The following is a 6,200-nucleotide window of genomic DNA, read 5'->3' as shown; positions in this document are numbered from 1 at the left end:
CCCAAATCTGCATCAAATCAGCCCCGAATCTGCCTCAAATCAGCCTCAAATCTGCATCAAATCAGCCTCAAATCTGCCCCCAAATCTGCCCCAAATCTGCATCAAATCAGCCTCAAATCAGCCCCAAATCTGCCCCAAATGAGCCCCAAATCTGCCCCAAATCAGCCCCAAATCTGCCCCAAATCCGCTCCGAATTTGCACCCAATTTGCACTTTCGGCCCTAAAATGAAATGGGATGACGTGTCCCCCCCCACCCCCGCTCTCTTTTTGGGGTCCTAAATTTGCATCAAGTCTGCCTCGAATCTGCATCAAATCTGCATCAAATCTGCCCCAAATGAGCCCCAAATCTGCCTCAAATCAGCCCCAAATCTGCCCCAAATCCACATCAATTCAACCCAAATCTGCCCCAATTCGGCCCCAAATCAGCCCCAAATCTGCTCTGAATTTGCACTTTTGGCCCTAAAACGAAATGGGACGACGTGTCCCCCCTGCTCTCTTTTTTGGGGTCCTAAATCTGCCCCGAATTTGCATTTAATCTGCTTAAAATTTGCATCAAATCTGCCCCAAATCAGCCCCGAATCAGCCTCAAATCAGCCCCGAATCTGCCTCTGAATTCAGCCCCAAATCCGCATCAATTCAGCCCAAATTCAGCCCCAAATCTGCCCCAATTCAGCCCCAAATTTGCCCCAAATTCAGCCCCAAATCAGCCCCAAATCCGCATCAATTCAGCCCAAAATCAGCCAAAATCAGCCCCAAAATTCAGCCCCAAATCCGCATCAATTCAGCCCCAAATCAGCCCCACATTTGCCCAAATTCAGCCCCAAATCCACATCAATTCAGCCCAAATTCAGCCCCAAATCTGCCCCAATTCAGCCCCAAATTTGCCCCAAATTCAGCCCCAAATTCAGCCCCAAATCAGCCCCAAATCCACATCAATTCAGCCCAAATTCAGCCAAAATCAGCCCCAAATTTGCCTTTTTGTCCCCAAAGCGGATCAGCCCAACGTGTCCCCCCCCTCTTTTGGGGTCCCCCCCCCATTTTTTGGGGTCTCCCCCATTCCTGGAGGGTCATTTAGGGCACCCCAAATTCCAGATTTTACCCAAATCTGCCCCAAATCTGCTCTTTCCTCCTGAAAATGCCCCTTTTTTTGGGTTGATTCCCCTTTTTTGGGGGTGATTCCCTCTTTTTGGGGGGTTTCCCTTTTTTTTGGGTTGATTCCCCCTTTTTTGGGGGGGATCCTGGGGGAGGGGAGGAATTTCCTTCTGTTGAAATTTGAAAAATACAAAAATCCCAGGAAATGACCCCAAAGCGTGGAGGAATTTTGGGATGGGAGGGATTTGGGGGGGGGGGAATGGGGGGAGGAGAAGGAGCTGAACCCCTCAAGAGCTGGGTGGGAAATGGGGGAAAACCCAAAGAAAATGGGAAAAAAAATAATAAAAATTCCCTGTTACATTGGGGGGGGGGGGGTGGGGGGGCGGGAAACGAGAAATTTTTTGAAGGGAAAACGGGAATTTTGGGGCGGAAAAAAATGGGAATTTTGGGGGTGGGAATGGCCAGTTTGATATTTGGTGTTGTTTTTGATGGCTGGAAAAAGGAAAAAAAATCATGGAAAACACCAGGAAAAGGAGGAATTTGGGAATATTCCACAGCTGGAATCCCCAAATCCCAGCGAGTTTCACCAAGGGGACTTTTGCCTTTCCGTCGTGGTTTTTAATGGATACAAAAGAACGGAAATGGGGAAAAACTGGGAAAAATCGTGGAAAACACAAGGAAAAGGAGGAATTGACAGGGAAAAAGGAGGAATTCTGGAATATTCTGTTATTCCAGGGCTTCCCACACCTCCAACCCCAATCCCAGCGAGTTTCACCAAGGGGAGTTTCTCCTTTCCGTCGTGGTTTTTAATGGATACAAAAGAACGGAAAATGGGGAAAAACTGGGAAAAATCGTGGAAAACACAAGGAAAAGGAGGAATTGACAGGGAAAAAGGAGGAATTCTGGAATATCCCACACCTCCAACCCGAATATCCCATTTTTCCAGAGCTTTCTGCAGCTCCGATCCAAATCCCAGCGAGTTTTCACCAAGGGGAGTTTCTCCTTTCCGTCGTGGTTTTTAATGGATACAAAAGAACAGAAAATGGGGAAAAACTGGGAAAAAACAGGGGAAACACAAGGAAAAGGAGGAATTGACAGGGAAAAAAGGAGGAATTCTGGAATATTCTGTTATTCCAGGGCTTCCCACACCTCCAACCCCAAATCCCAGCGAGTTTCACCAAGGGGAGTTTCTCCTTTCCGTCGTGGTTTTTTAATGGATACAAAAGAACAGAAAATGGGGAAAAAACTGGGAAAAAATCGTGGAAAACACAAGGAAAAGGAGGAATTGACAGGGAAAAAAGGAGGAATTCTGGAATATCCCACACCTCCAACCCGGAATATCCCATTTTTCCAGAGCTTTCTGCAGCTCCGATCCCAAATCCCAGCGACTTTCACCAAGGGGACTTTTGCCTTTCCGTCGTGGTTTTTAATGATACAACAGAACAGAAAATGGGGAAAAAACTGGGAAAAATCGTGGAAAACACAAGGAAAAGGAGGAATTGACAGGGAAAAAGGAGGAATTCTGGAATATCCCACACCTCCAACCCGGAATATCCCATTTTTCCAGAGCTTTCTGCAGCTCCGATCCCAAATCCCAGCGAGTTTCACCAAGGGGAGTTTCGCCTTTCCGTCGTGGTTTTTAATGGATACAAAAGAACAGAAAACGGGGAAAAAACAGGGAAAAAGCATGGAAAACACAAGGAAAAGGAGGAATTGACAGGGAAAAAGGAGGAATTCTGGAATATTCTGTTATTCCAGGGCTTCCCACACCTCCAACCCCAAATCCCAGCGAGTTTCACCAAGGGGAGTTTCTCCTTTCCGTCGTGGTTTTTAATGGATACAAAAGAACAGAAAATGGGGAAAAACTGGGAAAAATCGTGGAAAACACAAGGAAAAGGAGGAATTGACAGGGAAAAAGGAGGAATTCTGGAATATCCCACACCTCCAACCCGGAATATCCCATTTTTCCAGAGCTTTCTGCAGCTCCGATCCCAAATCCCAGCGAGTTTCACCAAGGGGAGTTTCGCCTTTCCGTCGTGGTTTTTAATGGATACAACAGAACAGAAAATGGGGAAAAACAGGGAAAAATCATGGGAAACACAAGGAAAAGGAGGAATTGACAGGGAAAAAGGAGGAATTCTGGAATATTCTGTTATTCCAGGGCTTCCCACACCTCCAACCCCAAATCCCAGCGAGTTTCACCAAGGGGAGTTTCTCCTTTCCGTCGTGGTTTTTAATGGATACAAAAGAACAGAAAATGGGGAAAAAACTGGGAAAAATCGTGGAAAACACAAGGAAAAGGAGGAATTGACAGGGAAAAAGGAGGAATTCTGGAATATCCCACACCTCCAACCCGGAATATCCCATTTTTCCAGAGCTTTCTGCAGCTCCGATCCCAAATCCCAGCGACTTTCACCAAGGGGACTTTTGCCTTTCCGTCGTGGTTTTTAATGGATACAACAGAACAGAAAATGGGGAAAAACTGGGAAAAATCGTGGAAAACACAAGGAAAAGGAGGAATTGACAGGGAAAAAGGAGGAATTCTGGAATATCCCACACCTCCAACCCGGAATATCCCATTTTTCCAGAGCTTTCTGCAGCTCCGATCCCAAATCCCAGCGAGTTTCACCAAGGGGAGTTTCGCCTTTCCGTCGTGGTTTTTAATGGATACAAAAGAACGGAAAATGGGGGAAAACAGGGAAAAAGCATGGAAAACACAAGGAAAAGGAGGAATTGACAGGGAAAAAGGAGGAATTCTGGAATATCCTGTTATTCCAGGGCTTCCCACACCTCCAACCCCAAATCCCAGCGAGTTTCACCAAGGGGAGTTTCTCCTTTCCGTCGTGGTTTTTAATGGATACAAAAGAACAGAAAATGGGGAAAAACTGGGAAAAATCGTGGAAAACACAAGGAAAAGGAGGAATTGACAGGGAAAAAGGAGGAATTCTGGAATATCCCACACCTCCAACCCGGAATATCCCATTTTTCCAGAGCTTTCTGCAGCTCCGATCCCAAATCCCAGCGAGTTTCACCAAGGGGAGTTTCGCCTTTCCGTCGTGGTTTTTAATGGATACAACAGAACAGAAAATGGGGAAAAACAGGGAAAAATCATGGGAAACACAAGGAAAAGGAGGAATTGACAGGGAAAAAAGGAGGAATTCTGGAATATCCCACACCTCAACCCAGAATATCCCATTTTTCCAGAGCTTTCTGCAGCTCCGATCCCAAATCCCAGCGAGTTTCACCAAGGGGAGTTTCTCCTTTCCGTCGTGGTTTTTAATGGATACAAAAGAACAGAAAATGGGGAAAAAACTGGGAAAAATCGTGGAAAACACAAGGAAAAGGAGGAATTGACAGGGAAAAAGGAGGAATTCTGGAATATCCCACACCTCAACCCGGAATATCCCATTTTTCCAGAGCTTTCTGCAGCTCCAATCCCAAATCCCAGCGAGTTTCACCAAGGGGAGTTTCGCCTTTCCGTCGTGGTTTTTAATGGATACAACAGAACAGAAAATGGGGAAAAAACAGGGAAAAATCATGGGAAACACAAGGAAAAGGAGGAATTGACAGGGAAAAAGGAGGAATTCTGGAATATCCCACACCTCCAACCCAGAATATCCCATTTTTCCAGAGCTTTCTGCAGCTCCGATCCCAAATCCCAGCGAGTTTCACCAAGGGGAGTTTTCGCCTTTCCGTCGTGGTTTTTAATGGATACAAAAGAACGGAAAATGGGGGGAAAACAGGGAAAAAGCATGGAAAACACAAGGAAAAGGAGGAATTGACAGGGAAAAAGGAGGAATTCTGGAATATTCTGTTATTCCAGGGCTTCCCCACACCTCCAACCCCAAATCCCAGCGAGTTTCACCAAGGGGAGTTTCTCCTTTCGGTCGTGGTTTTTAATGGATACAAAAGAACGGAAAATGGGGAAAAACAGGGAAAAATCGTGGAAAACACAAGGAAAAGGAGGAATTGACAGGGAAAAAGGAGGAATTCTGGAATATCCCACACCTCCAACCCGGAATATCCCATTTTTCCAGAGCTTTCTGCAGCTCCGATCCCAAATCCCAGCGAGTTTCACCAAGGGGAGTTTCGCCTTTCCGTCGTGGTTTTTAATGGATACAAAAGAACAGAAAATGGGGAAAAACAGGGAAAAAGCATGGAAAACACAAGGAAAAGGAGGAATTGACAGGGAAAAAAGGAGAATTCTGGAATATTCTGTTATTCCAGGGCTTCCCACACCTCCAACCCCAAATCCCAGCGAGTTTCACCAAGGGGAGTTTCTCCTTTCCGTCGTGGTTTTTAATGGATACAAAAGAGCGGAAAAAGGGGAAAAAAACAGGGAAAAATCATGGGAAACACAAGGAAAAGGAGGAATTGACAGGGAAAAAGGAGGAATTCTGGAATATTCTGTTATTCCAGGGCTTCCCACACCTCCAACCCCAAATCCCAGCGAGTTTCACCAAGGGGAGTTTCTCCTTTCCGTCGTGGTTTTTAATGGATACAAAAGAGCGGAAAAAGGGGAAAAAACTGGGAAAAATCGTGGAAAACACAAGGAAAAGGGAGGAATTGACAGGGAAAAAGGAGGAATTCTGGAATATCCCACACCTCCAACCCGGAATATCCCATTTTTCCAGAGCTTTCTGCAGCTCCGATCCCAAATCCCAGCGAGTTTCACCAAGGGGAGTTTCGCCTTTCCGTCGTGGTTTTTAATGGATACAAAAGAACGGAAAATGGGGGGAAAACAGGGAAAAAAGCATGGAAAACACAAGGAAAAGGAGGGAATTGACAGGGAAAAAGGAGGAATTCTGGAATATTCTGTTATTCCAGGGCTTCCCACACCTCCAACCCCAAATCCCAGCGAGTTTCAACCAAGGGGAGTTTTGCCTTTCCGTCGTGGTTTTTAATGGATACAAAAGAACGGAAAATGGGAAGAAAACAGGGAAAAAGCATGGAAAACACAAGGAAAAGGAGGAATTGACAGGGAAAAAGGAGGAATTCTGGAATATTCTGTTATTCCAGGGCTTCCCACACCTCCAACCCCAAATCCCAGCGAGTTTCACCAAGGGGAGTTTCGCCTTTCCGTCGTGGTTTTTAATGGATACAAAAGA

The 6,200-nt window shown here is 45.8% G+C and overlaps 2 long non-coding RNA genes across 2 annotated transcripts; one reads left to right on the top strand and one right to left on the bottom strand.

The window, feature by feature from the left end:
* Positions 1 to 1,497: 1,497 nt before the first annotated feature.
* Positions 1,498 to 2,139, top strand: LOC125318171. Its single transcript, XR_007200289.1, has 2 exons — positions 1,498 to 1,672; positions 2,073 to 2,139. It is a non-coding gene; the product is annotated as an uncharacterized LOC125318171 (long non-coding RNA).
* On the bottom strand, positions 1,694 to 2,461 carry LOC125318156. The gene is made up of 2 exons (XR_007200276.1): positions 2,425 to 2,461; positions 1,694 to 1,994 (listed from the first exon to the last, which is right to left on the bottom strand). It is a non-coding gene; the product is annotated as an uncharacterized LOC125318156 (long non-coding RNA).
* Positions 2,462 to 6,200: the final 3,739 nt, after the last annotated feature.

This window comes from Corvus hawaiiensis, chromosome 29 (assembly GCF_020740725.1).
Source record: "Corvus hawaiiensis isolate bCorHaw1 chromosome 29, bCorHaw1.pri.cur, whole genome shotgun sequence".
Lineage (NCBI taxonomy): Eukaryota > Metazoa > Chordata > Aves > Passeriformes > Corvidae > Corvus > Corvus hawaiiensis.
The sequence above is the reverse complement of the archived record's forward strand: the minus strand, read 5'-3'. Positions and strand labels throughout refer to the sequence as shown.